This window comes from Brachycentrus maculatus, unplaced genomic scaffold (assembly GCF_059751285.1).
Source record: "Brachycentrus maculatus isolate JH-2025_06_01 unplaced genomic scaffold, ASM5975128v1 h1tg000023l, whole genome shotgun sequence".
In the NCBI taxonomy this organism is placed as follows: domain Eukaryota; kingdom Metazoa; phylum Arthropoda; class Insecta; order Trichoptera; family Brachycentridae; genus Brachycentrus; species Brachycentrus maculatus.
Window position 1 is genome coordinate 564,354 of NW_028280777.1, and position 12,780 is coordinate 577,133.

At 28.2% G+C, this 12,780-nt stretch overlaps 1 protein-coding gene across 7 annotated transcripts in view; it reads right to left on the reverse strand.

Moving 5' to 3' along the window:
• Positions 1 to 11,540, reverse strand: part of pHCl-1 (pH-sensitive chloride channel 1) — a 220,448-nt gene extending 208,908 nt beyond the window's left edge. For all 7 annotated transcript variants that reach the window (XM_088268320.1, XM_088268344.1, XM_088268329.1 and 4 more), the window contains exon 1: positions 11,024 to 11,540. The gene's annotated coding sequence lies outside the window, so the exon portion shown is untranslated. The remainder of the gene's footprint in view (positions 1 to 11,023) is intronic.
• Positions 11,541 to 12,780: the final 1,240 nt, after the last annotated feature.

Consider the following 12,780-nt stretch of genomic DNA (forward strand, 5'->3'; position numbering starts at 1 on the left):
TGACTTGATATTTCAGACATCGTAAAAATCCTTAAGAAAAAAATTAAATCTCCATACATTTAAATCTTTAAAAAAAATATAAAAAAAACTATTCTATCTTTTATTATATAACATTAAACCACGAGTGTAAGTCCCTTTCCAAGCACAAGAGCACAGACTCTTTTATGGAGAGGCACAGTGAATCGAAATATAAAAGTTCTGCATATGTAAAAATGATTCAAATGTATTATGTTATAAATAAAAATGTAAATATATTGAATGAATAAAATAAAAAAAATCGCTAAGTCAAACCGGAATAAAAACTATTATTATTATGTTATTTTTTGACATCTCATCAAATATGAAGACGAATATTACCAATTCTACCCATTATTGATAACCACACTACTCAAATTCTTGGAAGTTCTATATATATGAACCAATTTTGAAACATTGTTCTTCTCTTTTTATCTCACCAATAGATGTCTCTAGTGAAGTTCTAGTGATTCAAGAACAATGTTTCAAAATTGGTTCATATATATAGAACTTCCAAGAAATTGAGTAGGTGGTTGTCAATAGTGGGTAGAATTGGTGAATGTTACACGTGTGTAAAGTGATCACATAAACCAGCCCATGACGGTCGTCAGCCCCGTAAATGTCCAGACTTCCATATTCTTCTTCAACTTTGATGAGATGTCAAAAAATATTTTGAAAAATACTCCTATAATTGGAGACAATCCAGAGTTGTGAACAAGTATTTGGACACACTCAAAAGGTTGTAAATTATTATTATGTATAGTATTTTCCACGGAAGCATATAATTTTGTATTGAGTTAACGTTCTAATAAAGATTTCCATCCTGAATTTCTTAAATATTCAAAAATGTTGGAGTGACCACAAAGCGCTCGAGTTTTTGAATATTAAAAGGCATTCCACTCCCTTTCCTCTTTCATTTCTCCCTGCACGTGAAGTACAGCCTTTAATTTGCTCCACGAAACTGTTAACAGATATAATTAAATGTAAGCTGGCGTAAAGCGAAACGGTTCCTCCATTTTAAATTGTTGCTGGTGATAAAAAAAGCGTGTTTTTTGCGTTGTCGGACATAAAACAGCGTATTTTGAATATCATATTTTACTGCTTAGTTCTCATACATTCCCACTGCTATGCCGCTTACTCATCCAATTACTAATACGAAAATTCAAGATTTGAGTACTCATCCTTAAACTAATAATTGATTTGTCGATTAAAATTAGTTGTCCGCCTCCACAGTGTAATGGTCAGCATGCACGGCTACCGTACTGGAGGTCTTGGGTTCGATTCCCAGGAGGGGGTCAAATAAATATAATAATAAATAATAACAATAAAACCCTTATGGTGCATAGGGCACTGCGTCATATAAACGCAGTGTGATCTAGATCGTTTACACATGAAGGAAAGGTGATCAGCCTTCCGCTTCAGGTACCAGTCCAGAGTTATATTAAATAAAATTGGAGTGAAAAAATCACGTATATTTGACCCTCCCTGGGAATCGAACCCGGGACCTCCAGAACGATAGCCGAGCGTGCTGACCATTACACTGCGGAGGCGGACAACTAAATATAATGGACAATAAAATATAAGTGGTTTTTTCATCCTAATATTTATTCAATATTACATTAGGCTGGTACTTGAAGCAGAGGGCTGATCGCCTTTCTTTCAAGTGTTAACGATCAAGATAATACTGCGCTTATATGATGCAGTACCCTTTGCACCATCGGGTACGGATGAGGGATTAAAATAAACTGAGATATCTAAAAACATTAAAAAAAAAGAGAGTGAATACTGTTGCGTATGAAATCAGTTATAGCAAATAAACATCTATCAGCGAAATCTGAACTGGCAGTACAAAACGGAGTCCTGGTTCTAAAGCCAGTGTTTGGAAATGAAGCATGGAGGAAAAAATATTTTTTTAAAGGAATAACGCAAAGCGTCTATTTAAGATGCTTGTCTGCAGGTAGGTTAGTAGGATGGGGAAGGTAAATGTGAAAAATACATCACAAACACCCAGACCAATTGAAAGTAAATCTGAATAAATCTGATGAAAGTAGATTGAATACAGTCATATGCGACCTCTTAGACGATTGTGAAAAACCAAGAAAAAGGAACATTTGTATGTTCTTTGATCCTTTGTATCAAATATCCATGCTAAAATAATAGAGTTTTGTTATAAGAAACATCAATACAAAACATCAATAATATTTTGCAACCATTGGAAAGTCAGCAAATGCAAAGTTTCGTTCTGTATATAGATATAGAGTGACAAATTAGGAATGGAATGTATTTAGAAGCTACATTCGAGAACGAAAGTGCCTACTCACTTTTAAATAATATCATCGCCCGATGCCTGATTATAGAGTTGAATTGAAAAAGTACTTGCAAAACAATTTGCACGAGGATATCTTGACCTTGCTTGTTATATAATAGCGAAATAATTTAGTACCTGGTGCCTGGTCGCGAATTATTATATGAATTATGGCCCTTGTACGTGAATTTAAAGCGTGTTAATATTAATGTGATACCATAAACTGTGTGTGACTAGAATAATATACGATACTTACTCATTAAAAGTGTTCACAGAATTATCTAACGGCTTCATTAAAATCTAATAAACTATATGTACTTGTTTGATAAAAAAAATAATAAACAGCGTTAATAGTTCCTGTGTATTTTTTTTTTTTATTATAATATCGTAAGTGTACTTGCAAAAAACTTTAACTCAAAAATATACAATTTTGACTTAATGATGCAAATTATAAAATTTTCAACGTTGTATAATCTGGCAAAATACAGTAAGTAATTTAAAATGTCATATTTATGTGGTTTTAAAAGTAAATTTAACTTTAATTTGAATAGCGGGTATATTATTCAGGCTCAAAGCTTTAAATAACAGGGATTATTCAAATAGAGATTTTAGAGTTAACGTTTTCTGCAAGTATACCCACGATATATAACATCCGCTTTAATGTATTATTAATACAATACTTATCTAATTCTAAAAATCTTTATGTTTCCGTACAAAGTTCATTTGTAAAACAATACCTACAGGATTTTGGGTCATTTTCGTCATGTAATTACAAACTTTAAATAGAGTCATTATTTTAATATTTATGACACAATATTATTAAATAATATTATTACAATCGTGGTGCCATTGCATAAGTAAAAATATTACATTTCACGTGTACATGCATGTGTATAAATATCTTGATTAAAAGAAAAAAATAAATATAATGAAGCCATATCTAAATTAAGTCCATAACTGGAGTATAGGTATTTAATGACCAGGAAAGTCTAAATGGCATCGACGTTTTATAAAATACAATGAAAAAAAATATTAATTATATATGTACATATATAATTAATATGAATATATATATATATATATATATATATATATATATATATATATATATATATATATATATATATATATATATATATATATATATATATATATATATATATATATATATATATATATATATATATATATATATATATATATATATATATATATATATATATATATATATATATATATATATATATATATATATATATAAATATATATATATATATATATATATATATATATATATATATATATATATATTTATATATATATATATATATATATATATAAATATATATAATATATATATATATATATATATATATATATATATATATATATATATATATATATATATATATATATATATGTAATAAAATAACTAGGTACCTACCTATACATTTTATTAAGTACTTACAAAAAGTACCTACATAAAACAGTTCTACCACCAGATGCCGCATGCGTCGCTCAGAATAAAACAAAAGACTTCCGATAATATTATTAACTGTCAGAATCAGATAGATAGATAGATAGATAGATATAGATATAAAAATTATTATAAAGATAAATTAAGAATAAACTTTAATTACAAAGCAACACATTGTTTATTTTATTATTATACACCCACTTTACATATTATTTACACTTAATTTTCAAAAGGAAAATATTACCACGTTATAAAACGACAATTTTGTTAATTGGAAATGGATTATGAAACATTAGATGTATTAAAACAATTACTACAATATGTTCGGAGTGAGAGAGAAAAATTAGAAGATGATCAAAGAAAACGATTAGAAGATAATCAAAGAAGACGTGGAAATTTAAGAACTAGTGATAAAATTAAAAATAAAAATCATGTGAAAAAAATTTCTACAAAATATAAAATAAAATATACTCCAGAAAAGAAGAATTTCGAAGCAGATTGTGTGAGCAGGAATCCAGTATTAGAATCGAAGGAAAATGCAAATGAACAATTAAAAGTTGTAAATTTGGTTAAATTAGAAGATATTTTAAAAGATCAGAATAAAAATGAAGACATACAAATAACACAGAAACAGTGCTTGAAAAATGAAAATAAAAATAAAGTAGAAAAAACTTCTACGAAAGATAAAATAAAATATACTCCAGGAAAGAAGAATTTAGAAGTAGATTGTCTAAGCAGGAATCCAGTATTAAAATCGAATGAAAATGCAGATGAACAATTAAAAGTTGTAAATTTGGTTAAATTAGAAGATAATTTAAAAGATGAGAATAAAAATAAAGACATACTAATAACACAGAAACAGTGCTTGAAAAATAAAAATAAAGTAGAAAAAACTTCTACAAAAGATAAAATAAAATATTCTCCAGGAAAGAAGAATTTAGAAGTAGATTGTCTAAGCAGGAATCCAGTAATAAATTCGAATGAAAATGCAGATGAACAATTAAAAGTTGTACATTTGGTTATATTAGAAGATACTTTAAGAGATCTGAATAAAAATGAAGGAATTCAAAAGAAAAAAACAAATGGATTGAAAAAAACTGTGTCTACTTTAAAAGGGTCAAGAAAAAAAAATACAAAAAAAAGAAAGAAAGAAAAAAGAACGGAAAAAAAAGAAAGAAAGAAAAAAAAACAAGAAAGAAAAAAAAAAGAAAAAAAAGAAGGAAAAAAAAGAAAGAAAGAAAAAAAAAAAAAAAAAAAAACTTTATCATATCACTAAACTTATACCAGTCCCTTCACTACAAGAAGATGATCCGGAGGACGAGTGAAAATTTTACTATGAATTTTCATCCCCAAGGGGGGAGATGTAATAAAATAACTAGGTACCTACCTATACATTTTATTAAGTACTTACAAAAAGTACCTACATAAAACAGTTCTACCACCAGATGCCGCATGCGTCGCTCAGAATAAAACAAAAGACTTCCGATAATATTATTAACTGTCAGAATCAGATAGATAGATAGATAGATAGATAGATATAAAAATTATTATAAAGATAAATTAAGAATAAACTTTAATTACAAAGCAACACATTGTTTATTTTATTATTATACACCCACTTTACATATTATTTACACTTAATTTTCAAAAGGAAAATATTACCACGTTATATATATATATATATATATATATATATATATATATATATATATATATATATATATATATATATATATATATATATATATATATATATATATATATATATATATATATATATATATATATATATATATATATATTACTTATTACTTACTTATAACCCTTATCCGCACCCATTGGTGCATAGGGCACTGCATCGAATTGACGCAGTGTTATCTTGATCATTACTTACATGAAGGCAAGGTGATCACTCTTGCGCTTCAGGAACCAGTCCAGGGTAATATTAAATAAATATTACAGTGTAAAATCACTAATATTTATTTTCACCCCTCCTGGGAATCGAACCCGGGACCTCCAGTACGGTAGCTAAACACGCTGACCATTACACCACGGAGGCGGACATATATATATATATATATATATATATATATATATATATATATATATATATATATATATACACCGCTGGACAAAAAAATTTACGAGTTTACTTGCTACCGCACGCCTTGACTTTACTGAACTCTTTTTCTAAGAAATCCTTTATCGATACCTCTTTCTTTTGTTCAATAAATTAAAGACACTTTGTGTCACCTTTCTACAATATTTACATTTTAAAATGTCTCAACAATTTTGTTTTACCCGCGTTTGAGGGAACATAACACAACAATCATGGAAAGTGCAAAGCAAATGTCGATTGCGATAAAATCCAAAATAATCACACTGTCGCAACAAAACATATCTAATTGTAAAATATCTCGTCGAGTTGGGTATTCAGAAGGTGCAGTGAGGTTTTTATTTAAAAAATTCCAAGAAACTGGATCCATAGAACGGAAAAAAGGAAGCGGATGGGGGCGCGCGACATCTGCCCGAGATGATCGCTTAATAAAAAAAAATGTTATGCGCGATCGATTTTTAACGGTACTTAAAATACACGCAGAGGTGCAGTCTACCAGCTAATCAACATTTTTAGTAAAAACAGTGTCCAGGCGGCTGTTGGAGCATGGTTTCCAAGCACGAAGTCCCGCAAAGAAACCATTACTGACGAACAAAATGCAGAAGGCTAGACTGGATTGGGCTAAGGAGCACCAGAATTGGACCTTGGAGGATTGGCAAAATGTTATTTTCTCCGATGAATCAAAATTCAACCTTTTTGGTCCAGACGGCAGAAAGATAGTTCGACGAAAACTTGGGGAAAGATACCATCCGTCGTGCGTCACTCGAACCGTTAAACATTCACCCTACGTCACGATTTGGGGGTGCATGACAGCGTACGGTTTGGGACATCTAAATTTTATACAGGGTACGATGAATACCATCCAGTACAAAAAAGTGTTGAAAAACCATCTTATTCCAACAATCGAGGACATTACGCAGTATACCGCGGACCCGATTTTTCAGGACGATTTGGCGCCGTGCCATAGAGCCCGCACTGTGAGTACAAATATTTATTTTTTAATGCACTTTGTAGACCATTTGATAAATAATTTATTGTTTTTCTTACAGATCATTGAATACAAGGATAAAATTGGCTTAATATCGTTGACGTGGCCCGGGAATAGTCCTGATTTGAACCCGATAGAAAATTTATGGGCGATTATGAAAAAAAAAGTTGGGAAAAAAAAATAAAAAAAACATTGAGGAATTAAAAAAAAATTGATTCAAGTTTAGGAAGAAGAAATAACATCAGAAATTTAAGATTCGCTTTACGCTTCGTTAAATAATAGAATTTTACGTGTTATAAATAATAAAGGTGAATTCACTAAGTATTAAATATTTTTAAATGTTATAAATATGTTTAAATGTAAAATACCTTAATTTAAAATAAAGCGATTAGAACCTTCTTCTTAAATATGAATCAAAAAATTACATGTCTTTTATTACTCCATCACAAACACTCGACCATAAATGAACCGTTATGGGTCTCTAAGGTTCGGATAATCTGATACCTGGTATATAATGGCAATTTCTAAGTACAATTCATGAGTAAGATCTTTTATTTTAACCTTGAAGTAACGAGTAGTCATAACATATGTTAAACAATACAAAAAAAACTAATTAAATATCAAGAATAATTCATTATGTGTCAATTTTAGTTTTTTTGAGGACTCGTAAATTTTTTTGTCCTGGGGTGTATATATATATATATATATATATATATATATATATATATATATATATATATATATATATATATATATATATATATATATATATATATATATATATATATATATATATACATATAAATATATATATTAATATATATATATAAATATATATTAAACGTGATTTTTTCGAGTGCTTGAATAATTACTTGTTAGTTATACCGAGAATATGTCGCTCATGATCAAGCAAAATCTTTTAAGCTCCACTATAAGAACAACAAAAAAAGATAAGAGTAAAAAAGAACCACATTATAGATTTTTTTAAAACGTTTTTGGAAAAAAAAATTAACCATAATATTATACAGTTTTTTCTATTCTCTGTATTATTTATTTGGTGCCTGATATGATATTGCTTCATAAATACTCGTACATAAATTTCCTAAATAAATAAAATTTAATTTAAATACTGTATTGTTACGTTAAACTATCAACAAACACCACAACTTTGCTAACAGCCTACGTAGCATTTGTAGACTAAGTAAATATTCCGACCGATATCAAATCGATGTCCCCGCTTTGTAAGGCTGTTGAGATTTCAATGAAAGGGTAGTTTAGAAATTTCAGGCCGGCCGAAATTCGTGCTTTCGAACAGTAGTCTAAGCGGACAGCCGATAAATAAAATACAATAATTGATTTTGATGCCTTTTGTTATGTCGACAAATACACGATTGTTGTGGAAACGGGTCGTGGCGTTTTCAATTATTACGATTGATTGATCGAGTTATTATTTCTGGACTAGTGCTGGTCAAAGTAAATGAAAATGCTTTCTGCGTTAATGATAGTTATTGTAACTCGCTGGCTATAATAACGTAATATTTTAACCAAGACAAATAAATGTGTCTACGTTTAAATCTATATGGAATGTTTACGTATTTTTTTGGTGTTACATTTCTTGTTTTTTATTGTATTGACAACTTTTTTCTATTGTCAGAACTAGGTTATCGTTGTTGTCCTTGCTTTTTCCGTTTTTAACTTTTTTTTAGATTTTCTAAGATCAACTGTATTTTTTTTAAAGAAATACATGTTTTTAGACAAAGAAAAAGAGATAAATTTATTTGATTAATAATAAAATGGTAAAATTTTATACGTATCTATGTTGAATTATGTCGGAGTATTGTAAATGGAATTATTTTATTTCTAAATTTTCATTTCACACTTATAAATAAATACTTTTAAAACGCGTTTTGTACTTTAAAATGTAGCTTATTATGTTCCTTTATTTTTTATTTTATAATATTTTTTCTAGATATTTTAAAATAAGCTTCTAATAGTATAAAAATATATATTAGTTAACAGATTGTAATTGAATATAAATATGAATAGTCTTATTTCCGTCTTTTGTCATTTTACATTGAAAATTAAGTTTTGTATTAACATTAGTAATTTTATTTGTTTTATTCGAGTGTTAAATATTTTTCTGTTTTAAAATAAAAATACCTACTTAAAACATAACTATACGGAAGAATCAAATTAAATTTAGGGTTATAACAGTTTAAATCCAATTCTAAAAGATCAAGAAAGAATGCAGATGGCAGATATGTATCTGTTTCTTTCTATGTTAGGATATCAGCCTTCTCGGTTTTTCGGCTTGAAAAAATAAAAGTAATGTTAAAGAAGGGTTATAAGGCACATCAGTGTTCTTTGTTATCAAAGACAACAATCTTAGTTTCCTTTCTAGTGTCTTTTTAGTAGAAAGTACTTGTGGTTTCACAAAACCTGATTTTGAACATAATATGTGTTGGAAAACTAGATGCTGTTTTTGTTTTACTTTCTATTTCAATAAAAAAAATAAGACTTAGGTTGTGATTCCTTGATTCTACCCTGTATTTTAAGTCAGAGTTTTTAAATTATACCCTAAATTTTCGCTAATCAATATCAAACTAATTATATCAAATATTATAAATATTTATTTTAGAAAAGTTCGTAATATCGACATTATACCTTTCAAGTTAATCTACCCTCAGCGACGAGGCCTTATATTTTGCATCGTTAAATGACATGAAAAAAACCAGAGTATAAATAAATATTGAAGTACTACTCCATTGTTTATAAATATACTCCCCTGCGTGACTTTGAAGACCGCCGCATTAATTAATTTTCCTCTTTTCCACAAACATTTTAACCACTTAGATTTTATCCTATGGCAATGTTACTTTACTTTTAATGTTTATAATATAAATGTTTTTAAATATATATATATATATATATATATATATATATATATATATATATATATATATATATATATATATATATATATATATATATATATATATATATATATATATATATATATATATATATATATATATATATATATATATATATATATATATATATATATATATATATATATATATATATATATATATATATATATATATATAGATGTATTAAAATATATATATATATATATATATATATATATATATATATATATATATATATATATATATATATATATATATATATATATATATATATATATATATATATATAGATACAATTTTTCCGTTACTATTTCATTTTCTTTATCATTCTGTATTGAACGCATTAAATTCAAGTGCTCAAAAAATTACTAGTTTGATATACTTAGTCACTCAATCTTACACTCATATCGATCGTTTTAAAAATACATGTCGCTCATGATAGAGCAATATCTTTTAAGCCACACTTCAATTAAAAATTGAGACTATTGAGAGTTAAAAAGAATATGATATCTTGATTTAAAAAATAAGTAATTAATACATCAATAACTATACCAAATTGACGCATTTTTTATATTACGCAGTTTTCTGTCTGTTATTTTTTATTTGATGGCTTATGCTGCGACTAATGTTGCTTTATTTATACTCGTATTTAAATGTCAAAAAGAAATTAAATTGAAATTTATATATTGTATTGTTACGTAAATTTTACGCGTACGTTTTATTGCGTACATGACTCAACGCGCATATACAAATTAATTAACCCGTTAGTGATGTACTGTATCGAATTTTTTAAAAATGTCGTCAAAGCCAACCACTCTTCTCCGAAAAAACATTAAAAAACATTTTTTAAGAAAAACTAAAATATAGCTTTACACTATTTTCTAAACCTACTTATTCCAGCAAATATATTTACCTGACTGTTTGTAACGGTTAATGTTTCAATAAAAAATGTAATATAATGCTTTTCGTTTACGTAATCCATTGACCGCATTATGAATAAAGGTAGGTACCTTCATATTTTTTTTTACACAAACATGGTGATAAAATTTAATTTTCTTACCCTTTTGTTACCTTACACATTAGTATTATAGTGACAAAAACATTAGATACCTTTGCCTTTAAAATCATTCTTAAGGTACTTTGAAATACATTTAAATTATATAAAAAAAAAGTTTACTAAATTACATACCTTCTTTTCCGGTTAATAATCCAAGACACAAACTGACGGTTTGAAGAAAATGTCACTCTAAATCAAACTAAACAAAACTTTGTTTCTGCGTCAAAGTCAAGTTTTTTATTCATTTGTTACAGGACAAAGAAAACCCAATTTCAGTTACAAATTAGTCTAAAACATGACAAATCTGTTTTTCTACACTTTTCACGATACAATTTTGTATAAAAATTAATCGAAACGTTTATCGATTTTCGCGAAAAAAGTTAAAATAAAGTTCTTCGACACAAAGAAGTTTTACGTTCGGTCACTTTGTAATCAGTTTTTCGTGGGTATTTTCGTTATAGTAACTCTTATGAACACGTCCGTAGCGAAATGCATATCACAGGATAAGTTTTTTTTAAACCTATTTTTTCTGCGTAAGTCCCAAACGTAATGACATAAAAGTACGTCGTTTGAAAGAGTTAGTTGTCGATTTGGCCGCGAGATGTCTACGGTCCGGTGCGGCGTAGAGCACTGTAGCGCGCTACGGTATGTCGGCGCGGGGAGAGGGGAGTTACGCAACAGGGCTGCGGCCCCAAGTTAGGGAACCAGAGGCGAGCGGCCCGTCAGCCATTCTCTCGGCCAGCCGATATCGATTAAATAATCGATTGATTTGCTAATGAGCGACATTCGGATAAAAATAGCTAATATATGCAGATACTGCCAACACGCCAACAGAAGGAGGTAAAAATCTAAAAAACATTTCAATTCAACATAATATTTGATAAACACCTCGATTATTTTGGTATACGCTAAGATTAACCTGAAAATGGATTCAAATTCAGAGACTGATATTAATCATTATCAAATTGAAATATTTGACAAAAATACATGCATACAAATGAAAATGGTATTTTCTGGCGTTTCTCTAGTATGTGAATAAATTCCAGGATCTGGGCCTCACATACATACAGATTAAAGATTATTTGCTTAAAAAAAGTTTGCTTCATCCTACCATAGATGTCTCTCGTGAAGTCTATCGAGTTCAAAAACTATAAATCGAGTTTAATCAATATACATAGAAGTTACAAGAATTTGAATAGCGTGGTTGTCAATCATGGGTAAAATTGGTGAATGTTACAGTGTGTAAAGTGATCACGACCAGCTTGATGGTCGTAAGCCTTGTAAATGCCAAGGCCTTCATTTTATTCCTTAACTATATAGAAATGTCAAAATATAATTTAAAAAATAACTCCTAATCGGAGATAATCCAGATATGTAAACAAGTGTGTGGACGCATGCAAAATGTTGTAAATAAAAATACTCGTGGTCGTGTGATAAGTGAAGTGTTAAAGACTGAACTCCACGATTCAATCCCACATGGCTATAATTTTCTATTATCGCCTTGATTAGGCAATCGAAAATTGTGCTCATATGAAATATATGTAAGTATTCTATATGTACGCTATTTTTTTTGCCATCAAAGTACCGTATAAAATTTCACAATTAAATAAAAGAAAGAAAAAACCTTCTTGAAAAAATTATAGCAATTTTTTATTATAATTCACAAAAATTAGTTATCATTCTCTTCGCATCAAGAGATTGATATTTTATTCCAACAAACGTATTATTGTATAACATTTTATTATCTCCAGTCGGATATATGTAACTCGTGAATTATTTTAATGAAACAATCACTGTATTCTTCCGCCGTGGAAAATTAAAATTAAAATCTAGTTGTGGCTAAATTAGAAAATATTTTCCGTCAAAATGTGATCTAAGCCGCCTGGATT